We start from the raw sequence: 21,215 nt of genomic DNA on the forward strand, positions 1-21,215 counted from the left end.
AGCCACTAGATTGCCAATTTTAAAGTCTTAGATAAGACCCGGCCGGGGTTTGAACCCACGACCTCCCGATCACGGGGCGGACGCCTTACCACTAGGCCAACCGTGCCGGTGTGTCTGTGTGTGTGTGTGTGTACGTGTGTGTAGAGCAATTCAGAGTAAACTACTGGACCGATCTTTATGACATTTTTCATGAGAGTTTCTGTGTATGATATCCCCAGATGTTTTTTTTAAATTTTTTTGATAAATGTCTTTGATGACGTCATATCCGGCATTTTGTAAAAGTTGAGGCGGCACTGTCACACTCTCATTTTTCAATCAAATTGATTGAAATTTTGGCCAAGCAAGCTTCGACGAAGGCCGGACTTTGGGATTGCATTTCAGCTTGGAGGCTTAAAAATAGTTAATGACTTTGGTCATTAAAAATCTGAAAATTGTAATTAAAATTATTTTTTATAAAACGATTCAACATTACGTTTATCTTATTCTTCATCATTTTCTGATTCCAAAAACATATAAATATGTTATATTCGGATTAAAAACAAGCTCTGAAAATTAAAAACATAAAAATTATGATTAAAATTAAATTTCCGAAATCGATTTAAAAACAATTTCATCTTATTTCTTGTCCGTTCCTGATTCCAAAAACATATAGATATGATATGTTTGGATTAAAAACACGTTCAGAAAGTTAAAAATAATAGAGATATAGAAAAGCGTGCTATCCTTCTCAGCGCAACCGCTACCGCGCTTCTCTGGATTGTTAATTTCACTGCCTTTGCCACGAGCGGTGGACAGACGATGCTACGAGTGTACGGTCTTGCAGAAAAAAAATGTAATGCGTTCAGTTTCATTCTGTGAGTTCGACTCAGCTTGACTAAATGTTGTATTTTCGCTTTACGCGACTTGTTATTGATTATTGTTTGCAGTGAAGGAGTAAGAGGGGTCGGAGGGTTCAATAGACACACACATTTGTACTTGATGATCGAGATTGAGCTGAACTCCTGTTGACCGGTACGTCATCCAAATAATACCGTCCAGCAGAACAAGAAACATGGTGGGTGATTTTATTTGTCATCGTTGAATACCGTGGATCCTCGAGCTCTCTTTTCAAAAGCTCCTATGTAATACTCCCTTTACTATCGATCAGACCTCATTTTCTCTGACGTTTTCATCTGAAAGTGTTCTGAAAGTGTTCTAAAAGTGTTCAAAAAGTGTTCTAACAGTGTTCTAAAAGTGTTCAAAAAGTGTTCAAAAAGCGTTCTGAAAGTGTTCTGAAAGTGTTAAAAAAGTGTTCTAAAAGTGTTCTAAAAGTGTTCCAAAAGTGTTCCAAAAGTGTTCCAAAAGTGTTGACCTGAACACTTTTATGCGTTCAGAAGTGGTTACAGCAGGGTGAACACTTTTAAGTGTTCAGATTTGAACACATTTAGAACACTTTTGGAACACATTTGTAACACTTTTAGAACACTTGTAGAACACTTTTTGTGCTAATAACACTTTTAGTGTTCCAATGTAAAAGGGTGTTCAAAAGTGGTTACACAAAGGGTGTTCAGGAGTGGAACACTTTTGTTTAGAGTGTAGAGTTAATGAATTTAACTCCATTTTAATATCCAATGTAAAATGACGGCCAGATCTGAGACGGTGTGTCGAACGGGAAGGAGAGTGCCTTTAAAGCCATATGTACTCGATGACTATACACGCTAATTGCTTTACCAACAGCTGGAGACATGCTAAATTAAGTTCCCTGCAAAATATTGTGGTCTAGGACCCCTTCAATGTTGAGATATGTTAATTTTCATTTTGATCTGGATCGTCCTATTTATAGATTTGCCAACAGAGGTAGCGTTGACGCAAGGGAAATAACTCCGCGTCTTTGTTTACATCCAAAGTTTTTGAGACTCTAAAACAAGCTGTAATGCATGTATATGTCCCGCGCATGGCGACATATCGTCATTACATGGTCTTATGGTGCGTTTGACATCGATTATGGGCAAACTACACTTTGTAAACACGGGAGCGCGTACATATGCCTTTAAGCGCCGTGGGATTATGTCTTGTCAAAGTTGTCAAACCTTGAAATGACCATGAACATAACTAGGCCACTGCACACTTTTAAGCCTCCTGTAAATGTCAGTGCACCTAATGCATACACCAAACAGACCGATCCGATTCATCCCGAACTGATCGTCGGGTTGTCAGGGAAGGGGGAAGGGTAGGGAGATAGTTGCCTCGATTCTTAGTTCGGACATGCTCAAAACACTGGTCAAAGGATTTTTTATTTTGAAGATTTTTTTATTTTTTTTTAACTCAGTGTTTGTTTGTGGCATATCGCTGGCCTCTCAAGCTGACGGTCGGTGTTCGACCCTCACTTTGGGCGAACACAAATACCCGTTTTTTTCCGAGCTCTCTCCAGTCCACCCAGCTTGAAATGGGTACCTGACCTTATATTCAGAGTCGGGGAGAAACAGCCAGTGAGAGAAGGACGGGCACCGCACCCATAAAGCTGGCCCCAGTGATTTTATTTTAAATATATTTATTTTTTATTTGTGTTTACCTCAGTTGCTTGCAGGTCGCTCCTTCCGTCATTTTTTGCCCTCTCTCTCTCTCTCTCTGTCTCTCTGTCTCTCTGTCTCTGTCTCTGTCTCTGTCTCTCTCTCTCTCTCTCTCTCTCTCTCTCTCTCTCTCTCTCTCTCTCTTTTGGCTGGGAGCATCCTTCTTCATAGGTCTTTTTCTTTTCTGAATCAGATTCTTACATTTCTAAACCAACAACTTTATCAATAAACTAATTTTGTGTTAACACAAACAAATCATACCATAAATGTACTCCTAATGTTTAACTCAAATTCCAATGATACACCCAAATCTAACTTGTTCCATATCTAAATTTTCCAATTGTCATTTTGGTAATTCAAATCCAATAATTCACAACATAATTTAATATAGTGAAGTTGAGATCTAACATCTTGCTCTCCCACAACCAAATATGGTTATGGGACAACCTTTACATTTACCATATATACCTGCTTCAACAAATCGTTTCCGCTCTGAAATGTACATGTGTAATTTAGCGAATATTCTAGACAGGCAGTACCTTCACTGTTTGGCATCTGCATTCCATGTCTAAATCTGTCTAGCAAGTTTAGTCAGTAGTCAGTGACCCGGCATTTACAATTAGTTTTACGAAAGTGGGAATGAATTCAGGAAAACATTTTTTGTTACAGAAGATTTCTGATTGGTTCATGTAAACATATGTCATAGCGTCTGTTTGTTACATGATTTGACCCAGTTCAATTTCAAAGTCATCGTGTCCTTCGCACATTAATTCGTTCTTTCCTTCTTTCTTTAATAATAATAATACTTTTCTATCGCGCAAGTCCCGATTCACACTCACAGCTCCAAGAGCTTTACAATGTTTTGCTCTTTCTTTTTATCTTTCTTTATGCATCTGCCTATTCATTTTTTTCCGTAACTTAACACACATTCAGATGCACTCCTGCTTTATACAAATCTCCTTATAGACTATGTTTGGCGTGCAATTCAACTGACAGGCCTTTCGACACGTAAACAGGAAACTGTCCCGCATTGACGTACATATAAGGATATATATGTCACGAGATGCACATATTAATATATTGTGTAACCATCAAGGGCTGTTAATCCTGTTTACCCGTCTGTCTGTTAAAGATACTTGCGCCCCTCACCCTCTGTGCGACTGAGTCGACATAAGATAAGATAAGATAAGATAAGATAAGATAAGATAAGATAAGAAAACTTAAATGTCCATTTTCATTGTAAGTAAACATGGATATTTTTCTTTTGGCACCACATCGCATTTCTAATAACAGAAAAACAGTACAGTACTTCTTCACATTCAAAACGTATCCATACGAAAGTAACGAAGATTATATTCACGTTCCCTTTTAGAACACACAGAACTGAAAGAAAGAAAGAACGTACACTTTAATGTCACAAGGTAGGTGAAAAACATTTTCCATTCAGGTTTGGCAGTCCCACGGACATGGTCACTTTTAACTTTAAAAATTATCACGATTTGAGTTTAACATTTGAACTCATCAGGCATTGAAGAACTATGACACTCATTTCGTCTGTCATATTCTCATGATTTAAATGCAACTGAAATATAAATTAATTAGCGCACAAGTATTTAAACAAACCAACGATGACACTCATTTCGTCAGACAAGATCAGAGGATGACAACGACGAAACAAACACAAGGCTAAACACAGACAAATGAAAAGCTAGTCCCCCCACCCTCTCTCTCTCTCTCGCCCCCCCCCCCCCACACACACACACACATACCCCTATCTTTTGGGCCATAAAGTACTAAGCTAGGACATTTTCAGAATACCATCCACCCTTTTTGCCGAGAAAGATACAATCGTCACATGACATCCCAAAACAGATATTAGTTACAGTGTCACAGGAGCTTGTATCAAAATGCTTAACTCGGTCCCTATTCCAAATCTTCCGGATTTCTTGCCATCGTGTCTAACCGTTCCCAAACTAACGAGGAGTCAAAGAGTGTAAATGAAGTATCTTCTTGGTATCTTCCCGTAAGGTCTACGTGCTCCGCTTTTTACATTTAGTCAAGTATTGACTAAATGTTTTAACATAGAGGGGGAATCGAGACGAGGGTCGTGGTTTGTGTGTGTGTCTGTGTGTGCGTCTGTGTGTGAGTGTCTGTGTGTGTGCGTCTGTGTGTCTGTCTGTGCGTCTGTGTGTGTGTGTCTGTGTGTGTGTGTGTGTTCACAACTACATAACTGGGTTCCTTGCATTAACACACAAGCGTCCAACTGGGTTTAAAAAAAAAGTCGGTTCCAAAAATAGGGACCCACTTTTTTTACTACTGTTTCTAGAAGGAAAGTGTCAACTGAAGAATCTCAGAAGTTTTCAAGGCTGGAACCTTTTTGTGCACTTTAGTCAACTTTGTGTGTATATTAGTTCACACACCAAAGCGTGTGAAAAAGTTTCTGAGTTTCCGAAACACACAGCCCAAGGACAGATAACTCTAGTTACTGACGAGTTGCATTTTCAAGATGGCGACGCCTCGTCGATCCAAGGTAAGCGGGAAACTTAATTTTATGATTGTTTCATTATTAGGGAACAGAAACTGTATGTTTTTGTCATTGTTCTTTTTAATTTATTGTGAATAAGTGTTTTTGTGTAGGCTATATTATCTTGGGATGAGGCAGTGACTGATCGAACGGCGGAGATAGTATTGATCTATTTTTCACGCAAGAAAAATGCCTGTACTTTCTTCTTTCATGCTATTTGTGCGTTTAGTGCTGAATTTATGAGTAGGTAACTTGAGGATGGTGATAATAATATGGCATTTCTTAGCTAAGCTTACAGAAAACACGATTTGAAAAGACCGGCTGTCAATCCGATCTCTAATAGACGCAGGCTGTTCTTCTAGTTTCCACCCGCCTTCATCTTTTTGAAGATTCTGTTAGTGTTTAACACAGCACTCGGGGCAACACATAATATTGATAAACATGCACAACAAAATTGAATATTGACAGCATGCGCATGCATGTGTATATCATTGCTGTAAGTGTAATTGTTTGCATTTTATTTGCAGATGATTTCTTCAGCAAGCCATTATGACGGGTAATTCAAAGGTGAGAAGGATCACGATTAATCAATGTCAGTGCATCCTGGCTGGTCCATGAGAGTGGGAAATCTGTGGGTTGATCTGTAACCAAATCAAACCAATAAATTTCATTTTTGTAGAGCTCCAGCCTGGCATTTAATATTATAAATGATGAGAAAGACTACATGGGTCATTGGGTGAACATTCCATTGTCAGAAATGTGTGATTGGGTTTGTTAATTGTTGGATGCTTAACGCCCAGTCCACAACTATAGGCGACCTCAGGGATGACTCATGATAGGGTTATTAAACGGGAAAATACAGGTGTATGGACATAGGGCGGCAGAAACAAAACACCCTCGCGGGGCCGGAGAATAAAGCGACCCCTGAAAACTAAAAGGGCTTAACCCCCTGTCCACCCTAACCGTTATGACTGCTTAAATGTTATGTCCCTCCGTTCGGTTGTTCATCTGGCTGTCTGTCCGTCTTACTGTCCGTGCACGCCGGAGAAAAATATAACTTTAAAGATGCACAGAGTTGAAGTCTAAATCAACAGTATTTTGATAATTATGTACACTTTATTAATATACTGGTAATGTTTATTTAGTAAAAAAAACTTAATTTTGCACAAGATATCGCTGCGTACATATATGACCATTTTTACCTGCCGAAACAAATCACCTTACCTCTTGCTCTCACTGTTCTAGAACTGTGACGTCATTTCACATTTTCAGTACACTCTAGCTTAGTTACACACAGTCAATGTGAAGAAAGTCTCCTTTGACTGCCAAATTTTGCGATTCTGAATGTTGTTCAGTCAGCAGTTGTGAAAATAATAGTGAAATAAAGCAAGACCTGTTGCTGTTCTTCAACTTCAAGAATACCAGTATGAGTTGTATTGCAGTGATGCAAGCAAGGAATTAGTAAACAACCAACTGTATTTAGTGGAGTCTCATCAGGCTTTGGTGTGATCATGAAAACCGAATTCATACTACAGTAGAACCCCCTATTTACGACTTTGGAAAAACCTTGAAAATTAGGTCGTAAAAAAGGGGGGGGGGGGGGGAGTCTTAAAATGGTTGTTTGAGTTTTTGGCCCGGGCGGTCATGAATTTGGTTGCAGTGTACAATGTATGTACTGTTATGTACTGTCAATGTACACACACAAACACACAGTTGCAGTTTACAGTCCTATCTACACACACACACACCCAAACACATTACAGCAGAACAACTTTAACTCAAGTTTCAAAGAAAATTTACTCATGGCGTAATGCTCGCTCCCCGCCGAGTGAAGCACATTTGACATTGTGGCGCAACCAGTAAAATCCGAATGTCCTGCTCGATAGAAAGCATAACGACTTTTCTCCCGAATCATGTTTCTGCTCACAGGAATGTTTCTTCGCCGTGCATCGCTAAACTTGTCTCATACATGATCGTTGAGGTCTTCGTACAGGCACCTTTCTTTGCGTACTTTCGCTTCGCTATCCTTCTCCCCATCTTGATAACACCGAGTCTTTATTCTTGACGATACACAGGATTTGCGTCTTCCCGACTCCTAAGTAAGTCGCCACGGATTGCCATTTCGCTCGATTAGCGATTACTTTATTACCTCTCTACTCAAGAGTTGGCGCTTTTCTCTTTATTTCGCGAATTCAGCTTAGACACGTTTTGATAACATAATCATAGATTCTGTACCATCTGTGGCATAGGCCTATCACTCACAGTCACATTTATATTTGAAAAAAATTCACCTACTGCCCGTTGAATCATGAATGCACTGTTACGAGAATTAATAAACACTTAAAGCAGATGCCATCAGAATCTGAATGTCTAAACTCTAAAAGAAACATTTACAACAGGGCATGGTTTTCTAGTTTGCTTACTTTTTTTTTTATAAAGACTTACAAAGTGCTCGCGATTGTCTCTTTTGGTACACTCTAAGTCATTACGGTAGCCCACCAAGTACTGTTATGATGTCAAGTCTTATGTCAAGCACCAAGTCCAAAATTTCCAGGTGTGCTCATTCACTTTTGATAAATAAAAATAATACAAATTGGCGATGCTCATTTTTGTGAAATTATTTTCAGATTGATATAAAAGCAACTTCATTCTACCTCTGTTAATTTTCCCTTCGTACTACTTCAGTGCATCTTTAGTTTAAAGTGAGGCCACCTCCAAAACTATGTTCATACCTCAACCATGATGTTGGATCTAGGCTGTTTGCATTCTTCAATTTCTTGTCAGCTGAATTTTCCTCTCAGCATTAATATTGACAGTTCTGGCTCTCCACTACTTGAACCTTTTGTTTTTCAACAGGGTGTCACATGGTGCCAAAGAGACCCATGAAACCAGGGTATCCAAAGCGTCGGCAGAGAGGCAAAAGAGGAGGGAAAAGAGGACGTTCGAGTCTTCATACTCATCACTACCTTCTAGGTTAGCCTCATTTTCATTGTCTTTTGCACATGGGATCAGCTCCATGATTAGCTAGGTCTACGTTTCCCAGGTGTATGTTCCTTCAGGTCTCTATTCCTCGAGTCCTTTATTTCCCCCCATTCCCTCTGGTCTCAGTTCCCCAGGTGTATGTTCCCTCCAGGGCCAGGGAACAAAGCCCTGCGGGACATTAACCAGGGGAAACACGGACCTGCTCCCATTGTGTCCTTGGGCTGAAGGCTCACGCTCCTATTTGTGACCAAGTGTAACCATGCTAGCCTTTCACACTTGTAAAAAACTTGGTCTGCATCGTTTTAAGATAAAGCAAGGACTTGGTTTAGATTTTGTTCTGACATGTTAGATAGTGCCTATATTGTTTTGTTTCCATCTGACTATGACTGCCTAAATGTCATCCGTTCATCTGTCCCTCCATCCGGTTGTCCATCGGGCTGTCTGTCCATCTAACTGTCCGTCCGTCTGGCTACATGTCTGGGCACGATGGGGTTGTCTGTCCCTCCATCAGGTTGTCCGTCTGGCTGTCCGTGCACGCCGGGGAAAAATACAACTTTAACGTGAGGTCACCTCCAAAACTAAATATTTCATACCTCAACAGACTGTCCATGATGTTGGAATGACTTGGATCTAGTCTGTTTGCATTCTTGTCAGCTGAATTTTCCTCTCAGCATTAGTATTGACAGTTCTATATCTCCACTACTTGAACCTTTTGTTTTTTAACAGGTTGTCACATAGTGCCAGAGAGGACAATCAAACCAGGGTACTCAAAGCGTCAGCAGAGAGGCATGAGAGCCCAGGACAAAAGAGGCCGTATGAGTTTTCATCCGATTCTTCATACTCACCACCACAATCTAGGTTAGTCTTATCTTCATTGTCTTTTCTGTCCGGGATCACTTACACGATAACCCATGTCCATGTTCCCCAGGTCCATGTTCCTTCAGGTCTATGTTTGCCCAGGTCTGTGCACAGGCGGAAGGTATCGTTCACTGGACCACTACTTTCATAGAAAGACTACAAGGTATGTCACTCAGCTTCAAGTCGTCTGTGTTCTTGGAGTCGCTTCCTGCGGACAATTTTTGTGTTCAAGGCGGTTTGCCTCTTCCAACAGTCTGTGTAAGGTCAAATAAATACAGTTGAATGATTGTTTTAACTACATCATACATGTATCTTTAATTTTCAGCTGCCGTCTGCTGCAAGTTGTTTTTAACCATCATTTTGACGAATGTTCGTTTGCGAACCGCTACCTGTAGTTGGGAAGAAATCATGCATCCCGCACCGAATATGCATACGGGTGCTCATTGGTCTAAAACATATGTAAATATTGCAGCGAAGGGAAGCTACCCACGGGAGTTTCACTTTAGGTTTTTGTTAGGTTTTTGGTGAAGAACCGTTTGCCAAATCAAAAATAATCATCGAATATCCGGTTATTAACCAATGAGCGCATCGCACTACCAACTCCTCGGACCTACAACTGTTCAGCTTTCCCACGGGATCTAAGTGATATGCCGGCGACAGACGCGTTTGGTCGCACAAAATACGGTGCAGCGGACAGGCAGCTAAACATAAAAGGTACAGATAGTTAGAACATTCATTTATCCTGGCATTTGTAAAGTTACAAAGAATCTCGACATTGGCAATTATTATTTGCATAATTTTTTTTGAAGTTAGTGGAGCAAGACTCGAAGCTGAGTGTCATACCTTGTAGTCTTTCTATGAAAGTAGTGGTCCAGTGAACGATACCTTCCGCCTGTGGTCTGTGTTCCCTTGGGTCTATGTTCCTTCAGGTATATATGTTTGCCCAGGTCTATGTTTCATAAGCCAGAAACACAGTCGATCAACTGCAGTTGTCCGAGAGAACCACAGTAATCCGACATTATCGGGTTTCACAAACAAAATTTCAGTCGGCCGACTGCGGGTCATCTCACCTGAAGTCGGCTAAACACGGTGATGCTCTCCCCCCAACACTGTGTTCGGCTTACTGCGGTAAACCGAAAATAAATGTAATTATCCGCACAGTCAATGACACAATGACAATGCTCACACTTTGATTATGTTTTCTCTGGCCGATATGAATGCGTGATGTGATGTGTAAAACAATTCCATCTCAAACGGCATAAATAAATCCCTGCGCCTTGAATATGTGCGCAATATAAATTGTATAAAATAAAAATTTAAAATTTTTTAAAAATAAATCCCTGCGCTTAGAACTGTACCCACGGAATACGCGCGACATAAGCCTCATATTGATTGACTTTTTTGGATTGTGAGCCAAACCTTGTGATTGTTCTTCGAAATGTATCTATCATGACGCAGTAATCCAGGAGACAAGTCAGGGTTATGTCTTGAAGACGTCACATTATGGCGTAAGAGGGTTAGACGTCACGCGAAGGAATTACTGAAAGTCTCGATCATTGTTATTTTGAGCGGGCCGAGACTAGTTTTTTCTTCCATCGCCATTTCCACGTGCAAATGAGCAAACGGAAGTGGTAATGTTGCTAAATTTAGCCCTCGACTTGGCCATTCGGATTACTGTACAGTTGGTTGACTGCGGTTGTCCGCGGGTGACGGTGATTCGCTCATGAAACGCGCTTTTCGGTGACCCGGCGATCAACCACAGTCGATCGACTGGGCCCCAGGGGCCAGTTTCATAAGATAGCAGTGAACCGACTGACAGTCGATCGACTGCCCAGTCGATCGACTGTGGTTGATCGCCGAGGTCACCGAAAAGCGCGTTTCATAAGAATGAAAACTATTGCACGGAATCAAGTAATTTTTGTTGTCACAAGTTTTCCCCAAACTGGTCTTTGATGTAATGAAAAAGGCAAAGTAGTGACTTCATTAGTTTGCCCAGGTTCCAAAATATAATGAGTCCCCCTCGTATTGCTTTGTTTCTAGCTGACTATGACTGCCTAAATGTCATCCGTTCATCTGTCCCTCCATCAGGTTGTCCGTCTGGCTGTCCGTGCACGCCGGGGAAAAATACAACTTTAACGTGAGGTCACCTCCAAAACTATAATTTATTTCATACCTCAACAGACTGTCCATGATGTTGGAATGACTTGGATCTAGTCTGTTTGCATTCTTGTCAGCAGAATTTTCCTCAACATTAATATTGACAGTTCTATATCTCCACTACTTGAACCTTTTCTTTCAACAGGTTGTCACATAGTGCCAGAGAGGACCATCAAACCAGGGTACCCAAAGCGTCAGCAGAGAGGCGTGAGAGCCGAGGACGAAAGGAGAAAAAAGAGGCCGTTCGAGTCTTCATCCGATTCTTCATACTCACCACCACCATCTAGGTTAGTCTTATCTTCATTGTCTTTTCTGTCCGGGATCACTTACACGATTACCCATGTCCATGTTCCCCAGGTCCATGTTCCCCCAGGTCTATGTTCCTTCAAGTCTATGTTCTCTTAGGTCTATGTTCCTTCAGGTATATGTTTGCCCAGGTCTCTGTTCCCTGAGGTTTATATTTTCCACCATGATTATGTTTTCTCTGGTCTCAGTTCCCTAGTTCTAAATTCCCTGGGTGTATGTTCCCTCCAGGCCCAGGAAACAAAGCCCTGCACAACATTAACCAGGGGAAACAGACCTGCTCCCATAGTGACCTTGGGCTGAAAGCTCACGCTCTTGTTTGTGACCAAGAGTAAACCATGCTTGCCTTTCACACTTGGAGAAAACTGGGTCTGTATCATTTTAAGATAAAGCAAGGACTTGGTTTAGATTTTGTTCTGACATGTTAGATAGTGCCTATATTGCTTTGTTTCCATCTGACTATGACTGCCTACATGTTATCCCTTCATCTGTCCCTCAATTTGATTGTCCGTCTGGCTGTCTGTCCATCTGACTGTCCATCTGACCGTCCGTCTGGCTGGTTGTCCGTCTGCTGTCTGTCTATATGACTGGCTGTCTGTCCATTTGTCTGTCTATCTGACGGGTTGTCTGTCCATCTGACTGTCCGTCCGTCTGGTTGTCCCTGCACACCGGGGAAACCTAAAACTTTAATGTGCGGTCACCTCCAAAACCATGTTTCATACTTTAACCAGGCTGTCCATGATGTTGGAATGACTTGGATCTAGTCTGTTTGCATTCTTGTCAGCTGAATTTTCCTCTCAGCATTAATATTGACAGTTCTGGCTCTCCACTACTTGAACCTTTTGTTTTTCAACAGGGTGTCACACAGTGCCAGAGAGGACCATGAAACCAGGATAGCCCAAGGGTCAGCAGAGAGGCATGAAAGCCGAGGTCGAAAGAGGAAGAGAGTAAAGAGGCCGTTCGAGTCTTCACCGATTCTTCATACTCACCACCGCCATCTAGGTTAGCCTTATCTTCATTGTCTGTTTGTGTCTGGATTCAGCTTCATCATTACCCAGGTCTGTGTTTCCCCAGGTCTATGTTTCTCCAGGTCCGTTTCTAAGGTCTGTGTTCCCCCAGGTCTGTGTTTCCCCAGGTCTGTGTTCCCCCAGGTCTGTGTTCCCCCAGGTCTGTTCCTCAGGTCTGTGTTCCCAGACCTGCCTACCCTTACGATTTGGGCGTAACTTACTACGAATGTTAACCCAAACTACGCCACCATGCTTTCCAGAATGGAAGTACGATTTTTAAGAATCCAAAAGTATGATTTTTTGCATCTTATCTCGAAGTAAATCCGATCAGTATAGTTGTTTTCGCAGAGCTTGAGTTTGCGCCTGCGCGAGATCATTTAGGCAATATCCGGTCATTTCCGGTCTGTTCAGCCACAAACAAGATAGACGCTGCCGTTCGCATTACAATGAATTAGCGACGCGTGGAAAATCTGAGTCCCCACGAGACAGACGAATCTGACGAGGAAGCTTGTCACAGTGGTGGTAAAAGGATTGCTGTGAGAAAGAAGACAGCCATTCAACAGAAATACAAAGGCAGCTAAATGAAATCGTGGCCATGCCTAGGACCTTAATCAAAAGGACCAAAGCACGTCTTGTGTTCCCTTTGCCACAGTGACTTTTCGTGTGCACACATTGGAAAATATGACTGTGCATAGCACATCGGGACAGATTATCACAAGGATGCAGTACAGAGAGCTCATAGAAACAAAAAGACGTTCAAATTACCTGTTTCTTTATCAGGAAGTTGAGTGATACAGTAACAAAACTGGAGGGAGAAATTATCCGAGCAGAAGACTTAGTGTCAATGTGCAAAATGATTGCCGAATGGAACCTGATTACACTTTCTTCCAACAGATTACTCTTTTTGGCTTGACTCATTACACCTTGTAATTTTGGGGGTAGGCAGGTCTGTGTTCCCCCAGGTCTGTTCCTCAGGTCTGTGTTTCCTCAGGTCTGTGTTCCCCCAAGTCTGTGTTTCCCCAAGTCTGTGTTTCCCCAAGTCTGTGTTTCCCCAGGCCTGTTCCTCAAGTCTGTGTTCCCCCAGGTCTGTTCCTCAGGTCTGTGTTCCCCCAGGTCTGTGTTCCCCCAGGTCTGTGTTCCTCGGGTCTGTTCCCCCAGGTCTGTGTTTCCCCAGGTCTGTGTTTCCTCAGGTCTGTGTTCCCCCAAGTCTGTGTTCCCCCAGGTCTGTTCCTCAGGTCTGTGTTCTCCCAAGTCTGTGTTCCCCCAGGTTTGTTCCTCAGGTCTGTGTTCCCCCAAGTCTGTGTTTCCCCAGGTCTGTTCCCCCAGGTCTGTTTCCCTATGTCTGTGTTCCCCAAGGTCTGTTTCTCAGGTCTGTGTCCCCCCAGGTCTGTGTTTCCCCAGGTCTGTCTTCTTCTTCTTGTCGTTCGCCAATGCTAAACGTGGAGTCCAGCTCTGGTAATGAAGCTGGTGGTCTTATGAAGAGCCTCCACAGGTCCATGCAGCTTCTCATGAAGGGGCACCGGCCTGGTCCAGATCTCTCTCCTCAGGGGCTGGAGATTCCTGCAGTCCTGCAGGATGTGGGCTGCATCCTGCTCTGCGTCTCCACAGGGACACATGGGGGAGGGCACGGCTCGCAGTTTTTTGTGCAGGTGTTGTTGCATTCTGTTGTGCCCTGTTCTCAGGCGAAAAATGACTACCTGTTCAGGTCTTGACAGTTGGTGGTTGCTGTCGTGCGTTGGGGGGGGGGGGGGGGTTAAGCAGAGACTTTATGACGGTTTTCATCTCTGTGGAGCTCACTGGGTTTTCTTCTTGTTCGTCCTCCGCACCCAGTTTGGCCATTTTATCCGCTTGTTCGTTCCCCTCTATCCCGCAGTGTTAGGGGACCCACTGCAATATCAATCAATCAATCAATATGAAGCTTATATAGCGCGTATTCCGTGGGTACAGTTCTAAGCGCTTGTCGAATACAGTCTTCAGACAAGTGATGTTATGAAGTGTCGTTGTAAGCTGAGGCAGTTTGTTGTTGTTGACTGCTTGCAGCACAGACAAGGCATCAGTCAGGAAGACAACTTGGGTGTCGGGATTGACCTTGCTGCTGATGGTATTGGCTGCGTGGATAAGCGCTTCTACCTCTGCTCTGTAGTTGGTGCAATGGAGGCCAGTTGGTATAGCCTCTGCTTGCCACTCTCCACTGGGGTGTTGGATGTAGACACCAGCTCCTCCTCTCTTGACGGCATCTGTGGCGGACCCATCTGTAAAGACCCGCATCCATGGTTCTTGGGGGTATCTTTCGTCGAGCATGGCAAGTGTCACCTGGCTTTCTTCTGCACATCGCTCTGTTCATCTTTTGTTGTGAGATGAGGAACTGTGGTCTGGATGGACACGTTTTCAAGGTTGTTTTTCCAGGGTGGTTCTTCAAGGGAGAAGTGTGATGGGTGAACCAGTTCAGGCATCTTTGCTTGGTGTTCTCTCTTCAGGGCCCGTGTCTCAGTTGCAAAGCTTGATCTCTTTAGCCTGCCAGAAGAGAGCTGCTTTATCCTTGCATTCATTTGGTGGTCTGGAATGCACTGGTACTTGATGTCTTGTACCATCGCTTTGCATTCTCTTCTCTTGCTGAGTGGAGGTATGCCGGTCACCTGTTGCATCTTGTCTATTGGGGTTGTCTTCATAGCGCCTGTGATGATTCTCATCGCTTGATTTTGGACTATCTCTAGGGTTTGAAGGTGCGTCTTGGCTGCTGTCATCCAAGAGCTAGATCCGTACTCAAGGTGAGGTCGTACGGTCCCCTGGTACACTGTCTTGAGGATCTTTTCGTTTGCGCCCCATTGTGATCCTGCCAGTTTCCTCATGATGTTCAGTTTTCTTCTGGCTTTTGCTTCCGCATTCATGATGTGATGTTGCCATGTCATGCGTTTGTCATATGTGACTCCGAGGTAAGTTTGCTGGTCTTCAAACTTCAGTGGCGTGTCACCCAACGTCAGTCTTCCAGGTTGTACTTTGGCGGAGAGTGTGAAGAGAGTAGCTGTTGTCTTGTCTCTGTTGATGGTTACACACCAGTTGTCTGTCCAAGCTGCAACTTTCTCGAGGGCAAGTTAATTGCATCCTGTAGGTCGCAGTTGTTGCATGCTCCTCAGTGCACCAGAGAACAAGGTCATCAGCATACAGTGCTGCATGGACTCTACTGGGCAACTCGGGCATTCAACAGAAATACAAAGGCAGCTAGCTAAATGAAATCGTGGCCATGCCTAGGACCTTAATCAAAAGGACCAAAGCACGTCTTGTGTTCCCTTTGCCACTGTGACTTTTCGTGTGCACACATTGGAAAATATGACTGTGCATAGCCAGGGCCTAGCATTGTAAGCTGTTCGGCTTACTTTACGCCGAAATAACATCTCCAGTACGCGGAACTCGATTTGGTGTACTCCGAAATGCAAAAACCTGTTATTCCCAAACGGTAAACCCAAACAGTCCCAGCTTTCGTTTTGTGCGCTGTTCGGTTCAATTCTCAATCGGTTTGACAGTTTGCTTGAGCACGCACTTCCTGTGGCATCGCGCGACCATGCTTTGTGCCGGTGTTTTGTGGCTCTAGACTTGAAATAATGTCTCGAAGCGACATTGTTGAACGTGGTCAGCCATTCAGTGACAAAGAATCTAGGTATTCCTGGAAGTGGGAATGGCACTTTCAGGCCAAATAACACAAGATTGTCAGTTTTCTTGTTTTCTGTCTGTGTTTTGCTTGTTGGTGAAGGCATAATTTAGTTGCTCAATCTTCTTGGGGGGGGGGGGGGGGGTCATTTTAGGTAAAAAAAATCTCAATTTATTTTTCAAATTTTCTATGAGTTTTTTTCTATTTCACCACTATATATATTTATATTTCTTCTTTTTTTTCCCCCACCAGGGGCCAGACCCCCGCCTTTGTAAGCTGAACTCACTTTTTCCAATGCTAGGCCCTGATAGCACATCGGGACAAATGATCACAAGGATGCAGTACAGAGAGCTCATAGACGTTCAAATTACCTGTTTCTTTATCAGGAAGTTGAGTGATACAGTAACAAAACTGGAAGGAGAAATTATCCGAGCAGAAGACTTAGTGACAATGTGCGAAATGATTGCCGAATGGAACCTGAATACACTTTCTTCCAACAGATTACTCTTTTTGGCTTGACTCATTACACCTTGTAATTTTGGGGGTAGGCAGGTCTGTGTTCCCCCAGGTCTGTTCCTCAGGTCTGTGTTTCCCCAGGTCTGTTCCTCAGGTCTGTGTTCCCCCAAGTCTGTGTTTCCCCAGGTGTGTTCCTCAAGTCTGTGTTCCCCCAGGTCTGTTCCTCAGGTCTGTGTTCCCCCAGGTATGTGTTCCCGCAGGTCTGTGTTTCCCCAAGTCTGTGTTTCCCCAGGTCTGTGTTCTCCCAGGTCTGTTCCTCAGGTCTGTGTTCTCCCAAGTCTGTGTTCCCCCAGGTTTGTTCCTCAGGTCTGTGTTCCCCCAAGTCTGTGTTTCCCCAGGTCTGTTCCCCCAGGTCTGTTTCTCAGGTCTGTGTTCCCCAGGTCTGTTTCCCTATGTCTGTGTTCCACAAGATCTGTTTCTCAGGTCTGTGTTCCCCCAGGTCTGCTCCCCAAGGTATGTGTTCCCCCAGGTCTGTGATCCCCCAGGTCTGTGTTCCCCCAGTTATGTTTCTCAGGTCTGTGTTCCACCAGGTCTGTTCCTCAGGTCTGTGTTTCCCCAGGTCTGTTCCCCAGGTCTGTGTTCCCCCAAGTCTGTGTTCCCCCTGGTGTGTTCTTCAGGTCTGTGTTCCTCCAGGTCTGTTCCTCAGGTTAGTCATCCCCCAGATCTCTGTTCCCTGAGGTCTAATTTCCTCTGTGTCTCTATTTCCCAAGGTCTATATACTAATAAATAATGTTATGTGTGTGTGTGTGTTTTTTTTTTTAATGATTAATGTGTCCATCACCTTCGCAATATACTCTCACTCTCTCTTTCTCTCTCTGTTTTTTCCCTCTATGTCACTCAAACTTTGCTTGCAACAACTGCATTTTTGAATATAATTCTTCCTGTCCAATTGTTGTGAGTAAGATTATGTTGTCTCACACTCTTACCCTAACCTTTGTGGGATGTTGTATTCTGCAGATTCAGGATGCCGATCATCTCTTTGCCAGCCAAAGCAAGTCCTTTCAAGTGACCATTCAAGTGACCATTCAAGTGACCATTCAAGTGTTCAGTTTCCTGCTCTACTCAAAGAGGCACTGTCAGGTGGGGGGGGGGGGGGGTGGGGGCGGAGATAAATGCAAAAAACATTGTTGTATTTTTTGCCAACAAGTCAATGTAAAAATGTCTACCCACCTTGAATGAGTTCACAAAGAAGAGCCAGAGGTAGCTCAGATTTTGGCAGTGAAAAAAGAAACTTGCTTCGCCGACAAGCTTACCTTGGATCCACGAGTCGTCGCCATCTTGAAACTGCAACTCGTCAGTAACTAGAGTTATCTGTCCTTGGGCTGTGTGTTTCGGCAAGTCGGAAACTTTTTCACACGCTTTGGTGTGTGAACTAATATACACACAAAATTGACGAAAGTGCACAAAAAGGTTCCAGCCTTGAAAACTTCTGAGAACCCTCATTTGACACTTTTCTGCTAGAAACAGTAGTAAACAAAGTGGGTCCCTATTTCATAAACCGACTTTTTTTTAAAACAGTTTTTTGAAAAGGTAATTGGAAAAATGAAAGACGATGACATTTTCAGATTCGCTTCTCTTAAAGGCTGCCCTTTACGTAGCGTTCATTAATTAATTCCTATTGTTTACATGTGCCAATAATGTTATAAAACTGTACCTAAAGGGATATAATAAAGATTGGCTGTAGCTTTCGAACACAGAAAAAATTATTGCAGTATTGCAAAGTGGTGTTGATAGTGTCGAATGTAAACGGAACAGTCTCAAAGTGAAAGTGGATGTTTTCCGGAAATTGCGAAGTTAACAAGAATAACCCTTGTTAAGTGTTTCTTGTATAGAATATTATATAGGAAATTTTTGTACAGAATTTAGTCAAGCAGTATGTAAGAAATGTTAAGTCCTTTGTACTGGAAACTTGAATTCTCCCAGTTAGGTAATATATTGTACTACGTTGCAAGCCCTTGGAGCAAATTTTTGATTAGTGCTTTTGTGAACAAGAAACAATTGACAAGTGGCTCTATCCCATCTTCCCCCTTTCCCCGTCGCGAAATAACCCTTCGTGGTTGAAAACGACGTTAAACACCAAATTAAGAAAGAAAGGTGAGCGATTTCCTTCACGCGGGGATTGACGAAGCTGTACTGTCTGTGTTGACAGTCTAAAAATAGCCTAAGTCCTGGAGAACTGTTGCTAAACATAGCAATAAACTTTATAAAGAATTAATTATTTCTCGTAATTGCTAAGGACTTCAAACCTAAAACTTTGCAGGAAGCTTAATTTATACATCCCCGCGCCTGCCAAACGGTTGTGTGACGTGTCTAGTGTGTTGGCGAAGTGTCTTGTGCTTGTCACTTCTCGCTTTCAGCCCTCACCGCTGGCTAGCACCGTCTGTCCTTTTTAGGACAATGCGAAAAGAGAGCAGAATGCGTCAGTCTCTCCTGCCAGTACAATAACCTCTCCACAACAAGCCCTATGTAGTGCCTCCATCGCGGCGACAGGCGTAAACTGGGTACCGCAAGGCCCCAGGCTAGACTACAAGGACTCGGATGAGGTTGGCCCCTAGACGTGCGGCATGCGGGCCCACCGGTGTGTGGAAACGCCCAGGTGCCCACGAACCAACCTCCAGCTATGGGTCAAATAGCCGGGCAGGATAGGCTCGTCAACCCTGGCAGGCAGCTATCCTAAGAGAAGACCACTCTGAATTCAAAACGAGGGTAGAGGAGGCTCATCATCCATGGAAGGAAACTCGTCTAGGAGAAGGAAAACTCCGAAATGAAACCCACGCAGTCCCTCGAAGACGGAATGGCACTGGCCTTTTTTAGGCGGGGAGCAGACCGGGTGCCTACGCTATCCTCGACAAATGGTTGTGTCATCAACGAATACATCCCCGCAACGATGGGAAAAGCCCTGGAAGTAATTAAAATTATTAAATAGGACTATGTCAGCCTTTAAAGTATGGGGAAAGACTGTTCTCAAGAAGACACATTGATAAGTTGCAGACTCCCCGAACTTGGAAGACTTTCTAAGATATTGAGGGATACGTCTGGAATGATAATTAGTACTATCAACCAGGCTATAGCATGGTTACACTTGGTCACAAACAGGAGTGTACTCCGAATGATATGGTTTTTGGAGACACTGGAAGATAGTCAATGTTTTTAAATTGCTATATGTGTGTGTTACAATATTGGTTGAAAATAACAATAATGAATGAAAACAGGATACCAAGAAAAGCGTATAATATGCTCTTGAAGTTGGATGAAAAGGATTAAACAAATTGGGCCACCAATGTTCACCTGGGTTTGTATAGATTTGGATTTGTATGGGAAAACCCAGGAGTTCAGTCAATCCCTGTATTTGTTCAAACATGTATGCAATGGTTAATTGATTGCAATGTCAAAATTGGTCCAGCCGCAAGACCCTTGCAAGTTTTCGAATGGGATTAGCAGTTACAGAGCCAAATAAGCACAGCCATGATAAAACTAAATTAACTACGGCATTTTTCTGTCCTTTTTGTAAAACATGTATTGAAAGTGATGTGCATTTTGTATTTGTATGCCTAGCGTATGAAGATTTGCGTGCAGAGTTGATTGCAGCAAAATAATACAGGATACCATGTATGTTTCGATTGTCAACACAATTGTACAGTCACAGAACCCTGCGCAGCTGCACATGTTAGAAAACTGGCCATTTTTTATTTGAAAGCCAAAAACACAAAAAGAAGTTGTATTTGGTTAAGTTGATGGTATTGTAATACGTTTTGTCCAGGAAAACTATGTCAGTTTATTACATGACAACATTTGTTTTATTGATCACACGTTCATATTTTTTGCAAGAGCGTATATATAGTTATCGTATGTTAAAAAGGTATGTGAATATGCGGATGATTGGGGAACAAATGCAGCGGACATGCATGTGAAATTCATGAAGAAGTGTCAGATATGCATGCACATGTGACTAACCCAGTACCCCCCGTGGGTTAGGGGGAGTCCCATATTGGTTGGGACTAGAAAGAATTTACCCGATGCTACCCTGCATGTCGTAAGAGGCGACTAACGGTTCTGTTTCTTCTCTTCTTTTGTCTTATTTCTGCCTTACCAGTCCTTTCACCTATATTTCCTTCCAAGAAAACTCTCCCTACTATTCCCTGCAGTTTTCCAATTCTTTTCTTGTTGTCTTATTTCTACCTGACTGGATCCATCACCTTTATTTCACTTACCAAAAGTCTTCTTTTCCACATCCTTATTTCTCTGCACCCCGCATGTCGTATGAGGCGACTAACGGATTCTGTTTCTCCTTTAACCCTTGTTGAGTGGTTCTTGTATAGAATATAGTCAATGTTTGTACAGATTTTAGTCAAGCAGTATGTAAGAAATGTTTAGTCCTTTGTACTGGAAACTTGCATTCTCCCAGTAAGGTCATATATTGTACTACGTTGCAAGCTCCTGGAGCAATTTTTTTGATTAGTGCTTTTGTGAACAAGAAACACTTAACAAGTGGCTCTATCCCATCTCCCCCCTTTCCCCTATCCCATCTCCCCCTTTCCCTCGTCGCGATATAACCTTCGTGGTTGAAAACGACGTTAAACACCAAATAAATAAAGAAAGAAAGACTAACCCAGTATCAAGTATGCCTGTGTGCCGAATATTTTCATATGAATTTCTGTTTGTTAATGTTATGG

The 21,215-nt window shown here is 42.9% G+C and overlaps 1 long non-coding RNA gene across 2 annotated transcripts; it reads left to right on the plus strand.

Annotated features, from left to right (window-relative positions):
• The first annotated feature begins 4,930 nt into the window (after nt 1-4,930).
• LOC138947025 (uncharacterized) lies at nt 4,931-17,622 on the plus strand. 2 transcript variants are annotated; one of them, XR_011449521.1, is made up of 8 exons: nt 4,931-5,079; nt 5,601-5,640; nt 7,930-8,046; nt 8,782-8,913; nt 11,216-11,357; nt 11,605-11,742; nt 12,230-12,375; nt 17,500-17,622. It is a non-coding gene; the product is annotated as an uncharacterized lncRNA (long non-coding RNA). The 2 variants fall into 2 exon arrangements; XR_011449520.1 differs by lacking the exon at nt 11,605-11,742 and having other exon boundaries at nt 4,948-5,079.
• Nucleotides 17,623-21,215: the final 3,593 nt, after the last annotated feature.

This window comes from Littorina saxatilis, linkage group LG14 (genome assembly GCF_037325665.1).
Source record: "Littorina saxatilis isolate snail1 linkage group LG14, US_GU_Lsax_2.0, whole genome shotgun sequence".
Lineage (NCBI taxonomy): Eukaryota > Metazoa > Mollusca > Gastropoda > Littorinimorpha > Littorinidae > Littorina > Littorina saxatilis.